Genomic DNA, 13,202 nt, shown 5'->3' on the forward strand with positions numbered 1-13,202 from the left:
TAAATTTTGTTTTTACAGCAGTATGTAAAAAAATGGTTTCACACCAGTAAATGTGAATGAAGGTTTTACACCAGTAAGTAATTTGTTTTCACTGTAGTGAATGTAAAAGGGATTTACAGCAGTTAACCAGTAATTTCTCAGAAATATTTTATGATGTTGAAATACTCTGTCTCTGAGTGAATTTTTTTTTAAGTCTTCTTGTATAAAAGATCCTGGAGCAAAGTAAAAACAAGCATTGCCTATGTGTGTTTGAATATTTGGTTTTTGGTATTTTCTCCATTTCAAAATAATACCCAACAGTGGTATCAGAGCAGGCTTAGGCTCTTTGAAGGTGACAAAGAAGCTAAAAGAAGGACCTGTTGCAGCAGTAAAACTTCTCAAGCAAAGTGAAGGCTCAGTCAAGAGAATACTCAGGTATTTCACAAAGTTTTTTTGTGTTGCTGAAGAAACAGTCAGCTGTTTAAACACACAGTGAAGGATTTAGTGGCATAGATCAGAATACAAGGAATGGCCAGCACAAGCACTGGTATGGGTTTGTTTAACACCCAGCTCCCACAGTTTAATGGGAAGAACTATGATTATTGGTCAATAACTATGACAGCCCTGCTTGCCTCCCAAGACTTATGGGAAATAGTTGAAGATGGCTTTGAAGAACCAGCAGATGAAACTGAGTTCAATGCATTAACTCAGGGAGAGAAGGATCTGCTTAAGAACAATAGGAAGAAGGATTCAAAAGCCCGAGTGTTGTTGTATCTAGCAGTAGACCAGAGTATGTTTCCAAGGTTAGCAGCAGCTAAGACAGCCAATGAAGCATGGAAAACCCTCAAGACAGCCTATCAAGCCATGGAGAGAGTGAAGACAGCAAAACTTCAATTGCTGAGGAAGGATTTTGAGAATCTGAACATGAAAGAGTCAGATAACATTGACTCATTCTTCACTCATGTGATTGGTGTAATCACACAAATGAGAACTCATGGAGAAACCATTGAAGACAGAAGGATTGTGGAGAAAATATTGAGGGTCTTACCCTCAAAGTTTGATGCCATTGTCACCACCATTGAAGAGACAAAGGATCTCTCAAGATTTTCAGTTGATGAGCTACATGCATCACTGATAACACATGAGCAGAGGTTGAGTAGGAATGAAAACTCATCTCTAGAGCAAGCCTTCAAGACCCAGATGTCCTTTGGAAGAGGAAGAGGTCAAGGTAGAGGAAACAAGAGAGGAAGAGGCAGAAGCCAGAACAGAGGAGGAAGGAACAACTCATCAAATGCACAAGGAAGAGGCAGCAATCCAAATCATAACCAAGGCCAAGGCAGCAGCCAACAAGGAGGACAATATCATGCTCAAGGACAAAGGTATGATAAATCTAATGTTCAATGCTATTATTGCAAAAAGTATGGACATTATGCAAGTGATTGTAGAAAGAAACAGCATGATATGAACACTAGACAAAATGCAAATGTTACTAGAGAAAACAGCAGTCAAAGTAATGTGTTGTTAGCCTGTAACATGGCTGAAACAAACAGTGAGGAAATTTGGTTTTTAGACTCAGGTTGCAGCAACCATATGACAGGAAACATAGCCTTCTTTTCTGCTTTAGATCAGAATATGAAATCAGAGGTCACACTAGGAACTGATAGCAAAGTCTCTGTTATGGGAAAAGGGGAGGTAAAAATATTTACAAAGCAAGGAGAAAGGAAAACCATAGCAGATGTCTACTATGTCCCCGGAATGAGATGTAACCTATTGAGTGTTGGACAGCTTATCCAAAAGGGTTACAATGTTTATTTTGTAAATGATGTGTGCACCATCATGGACATACCACCCAGCAAAAGATGCATTGCTGAAGTGAAGATGACAAGGAACAGGATGTTCCCTCTCAGGATCCGGGCAGATTTGAAAAACAAAGGAGAAATTGCAGCAGTTACCCAAGAGGCTTTCCAAAGCGTGCCAAAGGATGAGAATTGGTTGTGGCACTTGAGATTTGGACATCTCAATTTTGGAGGTCTGAATTTGTTGAGTAGGAAAGGAATGGTGAAAGGATTGCCATTGATAGAGAAGCCAGACAGCCTTTGTGAAGGCTGCATATTGGGAAAACAACATAGAGAAAGTTTTCCATCAGGGAAAAGTATAAGGGCAAAGACACCCTTAGAGATTATCCACTCAGATTTGTGTGGACCAATTCAAGCTCCATCATTAGCTGGCAGCCTATATTTCTTAACATTCATTGACGATTTTACAAGAAAGACTTGGATATATTTCCTCAAGAACAAAAGTGAAGTCTTTGAGAAATTCCAAAATTTCAAAGCACTTGTGGAGAACCAAAGCGGGCTGCATATAAAAGTTTTGAGAACTGATAGAGGAGGTGAGTATATCTCCAAGGAATTCCTAAGATTTTGCATAGAAAATGGAATTCACAAACAGTTTACAGCAAGGTACACTCCGCAGCAAAATAGAGTTGCTGAAAGGAAAAATAGGACCATCATGGACATGGCGAGGAGCATGCTGAAAGCAAAGCATTTGCCAAATGACTATTGGGCTGACGCTGTAAATTGTGCAGTGTATATTTTGAACAGGTGTCCTACAAAAGCAGGATGAACAAGGTGCCAGAAGAAGCATGGAGTGGGAGAAAGCAAGGAGTCACCCACTTGAGAGTTTTTGGATGTGTGGCCTATGCACACATTCCAGATCAGCTAAGGAGGAAGTTGGACAGCAAAGGGGAGAAATGTCTTTTCATTGGATACAGTGATGAATCCAAAGCCTACAGGCTGTACATCCCATCTACCAAGAAGTTCTTTGTAAGCAGGGACGTGCAATTCATTGAAGAGGAAGCTTGGGATGGAAGCATAGAGAAAACAGTGAATGTCAAGAACTGTTTGTCTCATGATGAAGATGAAGAGGAGGTGGCTGAAATGCATCCCCAAACAGCAGCGCCAACACAAGGACAGCAAGGGACACCATTGAGGACAAATGAAAGTGCTTCTCCAAGCACACCACAAGGAGGAAATTCAAGTGCATCTTCAAGCACTTGCACACCAAGTGAACGAGGTAAGAAGTTTAGAAATCTAAGTGACATTTATAATGAAGGAATGAATTCCTTATTTGCCTTGTATTGTCATGTTGATGATCCTATTCATTTCGAAGATGCAATTAAAGATAGGAAATGGATAGAAGCTATGAATGAGGAGATGAATGCCATAGAGAGAAACAAAACATGGGATTTGGTAGAGTTACCAAAAGGCAAAGAAGTCATTGGTGTGAAATGGGTCTACAAGACCAAGAGCAATGCTGAAGGCAAGATTGAAAGGCACAAGGCAAGGCTGGTTGTCAAAGGGTACAAGCAGCAGTATGGGAGAGATTATGAGGAGACTTTCGCACCGGTTGCAAGGATGGAAACCGTGAGAGCAGTGTTGTCCATAGCAGCTCAAAACAAATGGAAAGTCTACCAAATGGATGTGAAGTCAACATTCCTAAATGGAGTGTTAAAAGAAGAGGTGTACATTGAACAACCTCTCGGTTATGAGAAGAAAGGTGAAGAGCACAAAGTGTGCAAATTGAAGAAAGCTCTTTATGGGCTGAAGCAAGCGCCAAGAGCATGGTACAGCAGGATAGACTCATATCTATTGGATAATGAATTTGACAAATGTGAAGGAGAGCCCACAGTCTACATCAAGGAAAAGGATGGTAAAATTTTAATTGTTGTCTTGTATGTAGATGATGTTATTTTCACTGGAAATGATATTTGTCTTATTGAGAATTTTAAATCAGTCATGAAGGATGAATTTGAAATGACTGACATGGTTTTGTTGAGATACTTCTTAGGCATAGAAGTAGATCAAAATGAAAAAGGGATTTTTATATCTCAAGCAAGATATGTAAATCAAGTTTTGGGCAGATTTAAGATGGAAGAATGCAAGGCAGCAATCACTCCCACAGTAATGGGATTAAAGCTCAGCAGAGAGGACAGAAGCAAGGATTTTGATCCTAGCTTGTATAAAAGTATTGTGGGCAGCCTTATGTATTTAACAGCAACTAGGCCTGATTTAATGTATGCTGTTAGTTTGATTTCCAGATTTATGGAGAGGCCAAAGGAGGCACATTGGCAGGCAGCAAAGAGAATTTTGAGGTATGTCAAAGGCACTAAAATGTTTGGAATTCTATATCATGCCTCAGAACATTCAGATTTCGTTGGATACACTGACAGTGATTGGGCTGGAAGTGTAGATGATCGGAAGAGCACTTCCGGTTATGTTTTTAACATGGGTTCAGGAGCCATCTCATGGGCTTCTAAGAAGCAGTCCATTGTAGCATTGTCTACAGCAGAGGCTGAATATGTGGCAGCTACAGCAGCAGCATGTCAAGCAGTGTGGATGAGAAGGATGTTGAGAAGTCTAGGCCAAGAGCAGGCAAAAGAAACAGTAATTTATTGTGACAATAGCTCTGCTATTGCATTGTCAAAGAATTCAGTGTTTCACAAACGAACGAAACACATTGATACAAGGTTTCATTATATCAGAGAATTGGTAAGCAATGGAGAAATCAGTTTGCAACATTGCAGCACTCAGGAACAGGTTGCAGACATCTTGACAAAGCCATTGGATCAGAAAAGCTTTGAATTTTTGAGGAAGTGTTTGGGTATGATTGAATGCCCGACAGTTGAAATTAAAGGGGAGTGTTGAAAATATAATTTCAACTATGCAACAGTTGAGCCATGCAGCAGCATGAAGACTATAGCCGCGCACTTCACCAAGGATCGGGAGGCAGAAACACTCAAAATTTAAAATTGCAGAATAAAGGATCCACTTTAAATCTCAACCGTTAAATCTGGCCGATCAGCGGTCCAGATCGTGTCGGCATATCGGCAAGTCGGCATATCGGCGGGTTGGAGCATCGGAGGCAGTCAGTGGCAGCAATATGAAACATCGCCGATGAGCGATCGCCGATGAGCGATCGCCGATATCGCATCAGCACATCGCTATCGGCAATGTCATAGGGTCGGGGTCTTTAACATGAGTAAAGTTGCGATGCGATGAAGTGCGGACCCGATGGCTTCCCAAAACCAAATTGTATAATGTTTGTCTTTTCGTTGACCGCCGTGGAGGAAACGCTGAGGCCTTTAATGCATTTACGAAGGTTGGTGGAAGCCCGTCTTAAATGATTATGGGCACATACTTAATTTTTGGTGGAGTCCCATTAATATGAGCATGGGCGCATAGTTTTAATTTTTTATATGTTTTATATTTCTTATATACGGCATGTGTTAAATATATAATGTATGGCACACGGGAAGTTTTTTTTAAGGGTGTGCTCAAAAAAAATACGAGGGTGCAGTAAAAGGAAAAACACACAGCAGTGTGTAAAATGTGAAGAACCAGAGGGTGTATGCACAGCAGTGCACAAATATGTTGTAATGTTTTTGTGTGGAGCATTGTAAAACGAAGATGCAGTAAAAACCGAAAAACCATGTGTGGTTTTGGACAAGTAGTGGATAAAGAAAATGGTGGAGCGCATTTGTAAGTTTGTGTAAATTTTGTTTTTACAGCAGTATGTAAAAAAATGGTTTCACACCAGTAAATGTGAATGAAGGTTTTACACCAGTAAGTAATTTGTTTTCACTGTAGTGAATGTAAAAGGGATTTACAGCAGTTAACCAGTAATTTATCAGAAATATTTTATGATGTTGAAATACTCTGTCTCTGAGTGAATTTTTTTTTAAGTCTTCTTGTATAAAAGATCCTGGAGCAAAGTAAAAACAAGCATTGCCTATGTGTGTTTGAATATTTGGTTTTTGGTATTTTCTCCATTTCAAAATAATACCCAACACATCTCGTTCAAATGACTGCGTCTTTCAAATGACAGCTGCATCTCGTTCAAATGATGGTTGTGTTGGCAGCTTTCGTTCAAATGACGGCTGCGTATTGCAAATGACTAATGCGTCTCATTCAAATGATGGTTGACAGCTGCGTCCAGCGGTTATCATTAGACTACGGCATGTTTTGTTTTCTTTTCTCTGGCGGCTTTGTCAACGTCATCTCTACAAAAAAAAAATGAGCGAAGGAAAAACTCGATAGAAACTCAATGAAATCACACATTTACACAAGATGATTTCCCTGGTAAAACCTTGATAGGGTATCAAACAAACATGCACAGGATCTTTTCTTTTTTAATGAAGAATGGTTTTCCGTAATTATAAGAGTATTATTCAATTAACTATTATTCCGTATAAATCTCGTTACTAACTTACAAAACTATTTTGCATTAACTAATAAAGATTTTACTCATAATTAAATAATTTGTTGTGATATTTTACACTAAGGGTGGATTGTATGAGAGCGTTCAGTTTGCTTGCCCGCTTCTTTTTCAGCGATGTGTTCAGCCTTGCGTTTGCTCTCATCTCAGCTTCACGTGCTTGATCTCCTTCATCTCACGGGCTATTTCTGTCTGTAGCGATGTGTTCAGCCTTGGCGGCGTTTGCTCTCATCTCAGCTTCACGTGCTTGATCTCCTTCATCTCACGGGCTATTTCGGTCTGTAAGGTTATGTGTAGTAACTTTCTCGAGCTGCATACACATATAACAACAAAAGTGAATTACAATAGCCAAAACCCAAATCCCTCGCACTCAATCCTCTATCTATTCACTAACACATATATAACACATATTATATGCATGTTAATCCTAAAACTGATCTGCGACTCACAATTATCAACATTTCTGGAAAGACCAATTTTAATGAATGAAAATAAGAACATTTTGACCATACCTTCTCCTAGGCAGAAACCTTGGCGTTATCCATCCCTTCCTTGCAGTGGTACCCATGTTGCTCATTTTCTCCTTGGCCGTATACATCTTTACTTTACGTGACAGCAATAAGATTGATCCTTCCACTTGAAATAAAACAGAGACTGAAATTTTGCTATGTATAGATCTTATCCAAACTGATTTCTCAACTCCAATAGCAAGCGCCCATTAAAAGCATAAGAACGGATTGATCCATCCTCGAGACACTGCAATCATAGATCGTTTCAAGAAACATGATTGCCTCAAAGAGCTGTCAGTGTGAATGGCTTCAGAGAGTAGGCCACGTTGCCAAATAATTGATAACGTGTCCAGCAGTGGCATAACGAATGATTATACATTTAAAAATATGAATGTCGCACCGTCCTTCTGTACTGATTTCAGGTGTGGATAGAAATATCTATTTAATCACGAGATTAAAATATAGTTCAATTTCAATTTAGTTATATAGATGGCAGTTCTTGTTTTTTTCGGCGGTGTGTTTAGTTTGGAGTTTTGATGAGGTTTACTCTTAATGTTAAATGGAATAAGGTTTTGTTATCGCGATTCTTTGAAATCAGATAGAGTCTTGATATTTTAGAGATCATGGATTTAACATTTGGATGTGTTTTTATAATATTAATAAATTTTAAAAATTGAACTGTTAAAAAATAAAAGTGTAATTTAATTATTAATGTTTTGGTTACTTTTTTCATGATTTTGATAATATAATTGTTTGTCATATTAATTTTTAATTTAATATAATTGTTTGTGATATTAATTTTTAATTTATTAAAATGATTGTAAGGTATAAAAGAATTAAGTTTTAGATATTTACTTATTAATTATTTTTGATATAGTTCATATTTATGTAAATAATATATTTATTATATTTATGTAAATATTAGTGTAAAAATAGATAAAAATAATATATATATATATATATATATATATATATATATATATATTATTTTATATATCTATTTGCAGTTTATCTTAAAACAGATTTTCTACTTAGTAACAAAGACTATATATGTTGTCCAGGGTCACTATAAAAAAAACTTTTAAAATCAAAAAATTAGAATTTACTTAAACTTAATATTCAAACCAAATTCTACCAAAAAAAAAAATCAAAATATTTGCTATTTAAAGTACATTTAACAAAATTTAAATAATAATAATAAGAAAATTATTATTTTTTTAATAATTTAAAATCTATCTATTATTATTTAATAAAATAAATTTATATTAATCTTTAATTACTTATAAATTTAAATATTAATATTTTTACTATAAATTATAATATTTTTAACATCAATAATAATATTTTTACAATATATTGTGCTTCATTTTATTTTTCAATAATGTTATTTTTTTTTCCTAGCTTGCTTTAATTAAAATTATTTTTTAAATACACACTTTGTAGTTAGATTTAACCCCAAAAACAAATGTAAATAAAAATATGGTTTTTTTATTTATTTATTATTCCATACAGTTTCATTATTTATATTAACACATATTATTTTTACACTTTTATAAATATTAATATTTTATATTTTTTGTATTTTAAATGATTAGATATATAAGTTATAGTTTAATTTAAATAACCTAATTATATTTATATATTTGTATAACATTTTTTTTATCATGATTATTAGCAAAGAAAAAATAAACATTATTTAAATAAAAAAAATTGTAAATATTATAATGAAATTGGACGTGGGTCAATTCCCCCAAATTCTTTTAGGATGAAAGGGTTTGTTACATTTTAGACACTCAAAACCTTGAAAACAAAAAACATTTTTTTTTTCAATATTTTTTTCATAATATACTTAAAGTTAAATCCAAATTTCAAAATATTTACCACAATGCCAATTATTTTAACCTTTTAAATTAAGAAAACTATGATAATCTTGAAGAAGTTATCTTAATGATTTTCTAATATTGAAATAAACTTAACATTTTTTAATAATAACTTATCTAGGACTCTAATAAACCATTTTTAATGATAATCATTCATATATATATAAATGGAATTTTTCTTATTTTTTATTACTATTACTAAATGTAAATCTACAAAATATAAGAATATATTTGTTAATGTAAACCTAAACAAGGCTTCACTGAATTATTTGTATATCTATCCTTAGTTTGGCTTCAATGAGTAATTTCTATATCCATCCTTGGTTTTTTGAAGGTTGGTGAGGCCGAAGAGCTCTACCTTGGTTGAGTACACTATCTCTAAATTTTAACAAAATATTTTTTGCAAGACCCAAACTACATGGACATATGCCTTTAGTTCTTTAGAGTTTTGCTTTTACTTTTACTGTTATTTCTTTATTATATTATGTTTTGAGCGAAAACATGAGAAAACGTATGGCTGAGTAATTTTATAATAAATGACAGAAATAGACATATTTTGAAATAGAAAATCGGTTGCATTAACCTCATGAGACAATTATGGTGGTTACCCATCCTTTCCCTGAAGAGTGGGAATCCTAGGAAGGCGTGGGCTTGGAGGAGAGGAAGGAAGGAAATCACGTCAGAAGGCAAGACGATGTTGTATGGTCCAAGGAACTAGTGGGAGTCTTGGAGAAACCCAAAACTGGACAAATAATCTTGATGTTTAGTGGTAATTCAATTTAACGAGTGAATACCATTGTCGCGAGAGGGAAAGAGATTGGGGGAGAGTTTGGACCTCATCGCCAGACTCGTGGATGGGTGGTGAGACCGTCCAAGGAAATGAAGTTATTCAGACAAAGGAAAATAGATAAGTACAACTCAGTTGCTAAGATTCTTTAATCTAAATATACAGGTTTGTAGATAAATGTACAAAAGAAACTTGAATGTTGTGTATTAAACAGAAGTATTTAGTTTAATCTATACATCAAATATGAACATGTAAGTTATGAAAGAAACCATACATTTATGAGGAATATAGATACCCAATATAAACTTATAAATGTACTGATTATAATTCGAATAGATGAATGCATGAATGTGTGCAATTGATTACACACGAAACAACATGGCTAGAACAGAATAATGATGAAATTCCTTAATACCAAATTAACAAAAAATGTTATGCAAGATAGGAGAGAATGGATAAAACTTAAAATATCAAAATCTAGAATGCCCATGAATAACCGTAATGCAACTATAATGTGTGAATCTTGAAAAGATGGCGAGGAGAACGATAACTGAGAAAAAGGGGAAATTTACACATTATTATGCCACTTCATCATCATAATAACACATAATATCTATTTGATAAGCAAAGAACTTGCATATTATCAAGAACACGCTAATACATAAACATAAGCCAAAAATAATTATTTAGAGTTGTCATATTCTCTGGAAGAGTAAAAAAAAGTTGTTCGGAACCTAATTTCACCGCCCTAGTACAAACAACACAACAATTTTTGGTAGAATCCTTCGAGACATGAAAATAAATTATACATCCTTACTCACTATCTTGACAACCGGATAGAGGTCTCTGCCTTCAGTGGCTTGGCAATTCTCAAAATAGAATTCTAGATTACCATGAGTAGTTCTAGACAACAAAATCTACAATCCGAATGAGAGGATATGAAATGTCATGAGAAAAATCGACCTGGAGAAAAATAATGCAAGACCTGTAGGTTAAGATTTCTTTGCACCCAAATTTGTAAGAGAAATTTGTGAGGAATCCTCCATACCTATAGAAGTGATTGCTGAGAGTTAGAATTAAATAAGTAAGGACAAAGCCTTAGCTTGGAAAGACTAAAACTATGGAAGTAAAAAGCTTTCCTCTAACGACTGAGGAACTTAGAAGCAGAAACTCGTTGCTATCTCTGTCAACAGGGTTGATAAATGATAAGCTAGAATCAAGCTATAAATTGACCAAGCCCGACCAATGCTTACTAAAACACATGGACCTCCTTAGGAACATCGTGCAAGGATGTCATAGTTGAATGATTTGCGGAAAGGTGGAAGGTAACCCTATTGTAGCAGGAGCACCTCTAGAATGAGAAAAATCGACTGAAAAAGCCGCCATAAACTTTGCTCATCCTACAATGGAAAGTTGCAACCTTTGTTGAATCTCGGGTCTACGCTTTAGCTAGTAGATTAGCTAACATACAAAACCCTAAAGTGAGCACACCCTCACGTGTGTTGCAGAACCTCTTCCTCGAGGAAATGTTTCTCAAATTTTGTGGAATGTCGGATGGTGGAGGTAGGCAATTACCTCAATCCCTCTAGTCATATCTCAGTCGTTGGATCAATAGCTTGTAGATCGACGGTGGTAAAACCCACATCTGTCAAGGAAATCCTGTAGGAGTGTACACTCACCATAATGATTGATTTGGATGACAACTAAGCTCTGCCAGTTACCTTAAGTGAAATTAGTAACCTTGGAGGGAAAAAATTTATCATTCTTCTCAGTGGGAAAGAAATAAGTTTGGACACATATTTTTATGTTATGAATAACGTTAATTTCTATTACCTATTGAATACATTTGAATCGTGAGTTGTGTAATTATTATTATTATTATTATTATTATTATTGTTGTTGTGTATATATTCATTTTACATATGGTATGAGAGCTTAGGTTCCAACCCTGAGGCTTCTTGGGAAATAAAGTGAAACAATATGTGGATGAATGAACATATAGTGAGAGAGAGAACCCTAAGGATAGAATGCAGAGGGGATCTACATTGCCAAACCAGTTAGGAGCATCTTATGTAGGGGTCGATCCTGAAATGTGGATACAACTCGAAGAAGAATCTCGCGAGGCCAACACAACTCTACTAGAAACTCTCCAACAGTGACATGCTGAAATCACTAGTTTGAGAACTGATAATGAGAGGTTACGACATGAACGAGACAGGACTTTAAAAACTTTGTATGATTGATAGTATCAGCGTGGGCTTAACCCCACTGACTGTAATGGAAATAAAGCTGCAACCTTCCATCAAAGAGAGGATAATGTTGAGTCAGCTGGGAGACAAGATAATGATGAAGGATGTTCCGATAATGTCCCTCACAATCAAGAAGAAAAAAGGAAAAGAAGTGAACTTCAAGGAGAATTTTAAAAAATAAAACCCCCAATCTTTAACGGTGAAGCTGAGGAAGCAGCGAAAGCATGGTTGATTGATATGGATAATTATTCTCAGATTTACGAGTACGACAATAATTTAAAGGCCAGATTAGTTGTATATCACCTATGTGGTAAGGCCACTCTGTGGTGGGAAGAGATAAAAATTGTGTGAAAAAATGAAGAACAACAAGTTACTTGGACAAAATTTTAGAAACATTTCAAGGAAAAATAAATGACAGAACGTTACTATGATGAAAAAGAAAAAGTTTTTCATGATCTCAAACTGGGGGCCTTAACCATGGATGAGTTTGTAACACGATTTACCTCTTTGATGTGGTATGTACCATACATGCTGGAGGAAAAATGTAAGATTCAATGCCTCATTAGCAACCTACATAACTTTATGAAGGAAAAGATGGAATTTGAATATCCAAAAACAATGGATGAAGCTATACAAAAATCCTACATCTTCTATCAGCAAGTGAAACATAAAAATGAAGTTAACAAGGCGATATTGAACTAAAAAGGGATGAGGAATCTGCCAGGTAATAGATAGGCGAGGGTTGTTATTGGAAATAATTTATATCAAATAATGTTTAATAAGTTTCCAGCAAAGAATCTCTCGAAGGTCCTAGCACAAAGTGAAGTCAGGAAAAATGAAGTAGTTAATAAACCTACAAATGACCAACTGTAGGAGAAACCCTTATAGTGTTGGTGGTGCAGAGAACCTCACTACTACAATAACTGCCCACATCGAGAAAGAACAAAGAAGATTACTAATATGCAAGAAGCCTCAACTGTTGGGTAGGTGACAAGAAGCATGCCCAGGATCAATGCAGCGTTGGATGACCATCAAGCGGAATATCAACCCACCATGATTGAATGTGAAGGTAAGATTGCAGAAAAACTTGTCTCTATTTTGATTGACCCAGGTGCTAGTTTGAGCTATATTAGCCTAAAAATTGTAGAAGAATGTCAATTACAAAGTATCAAATTTCAAAAACCTTGGCTAGTTCAATTAGCTACAGGTGCTAAGCGAAGGGTAACTACAAAAATAGAAAATTGTCCTGTTGACATCTTAGGACAACAGATTTATGTAAATATGAATGTACTTCCCTTAGGGTCATACGATGTATTAGTGGGAATGGACTAGTTGGAGAATAACTAGTCCTTGGTTGATTGTAAGGAATTTAAGGAATTAATAAAAATATCAAATTACATCCCAATACTGCTAATCAACTAGGCAGATGTATTAGAAGAGGCTGTCAAATTTATGGTGTTCAGGTGGGATATACTAACTCTAAAAACAAGATGACTTCACTAGAAGATCTTCCTATCATCCAAGA

At 35.5% G+C, this 13,202-nt stretch overlaps 1 long non-coding RNA gene across 1 annotated transcript; it reads right to left on the reverse strand.

The window, feature by feature from the left end:
* Positions 1–6,391: 6,391 nt before the first annotated feature.
* Positions 6,392–6,983, reverse strand: LOC149152547 (uncharacterized). Its single transcript, XR_016262444.1, has 2 exons — positions 6,765–6,983; positions 6,392–6,562 (listed from the first exon to the last, which is right to left on the reverse strand). It is a non-coding gene; the product is annotated as an uncharacterized LOC149152547 (long non-coding RNA).
* Positions 6,984–13,202: the final 6,219 nt, after the last annotated feature.

This window comes from Pinus tabuliformis, chromosome 9, assembly GCF_031772625.1.
Source record: "Pinus tabuliformis cultivar Carrire ecotype Pingquan chromosome 9, CPIR1, whole genome shotgun sequence".
Taxonomy (NCBI): Eukaryota; Viridiplantae; Streptophyta; class Pinopsida; order Pinales; family Pinaceae; genus Pinus; species Pinus tabuliformis.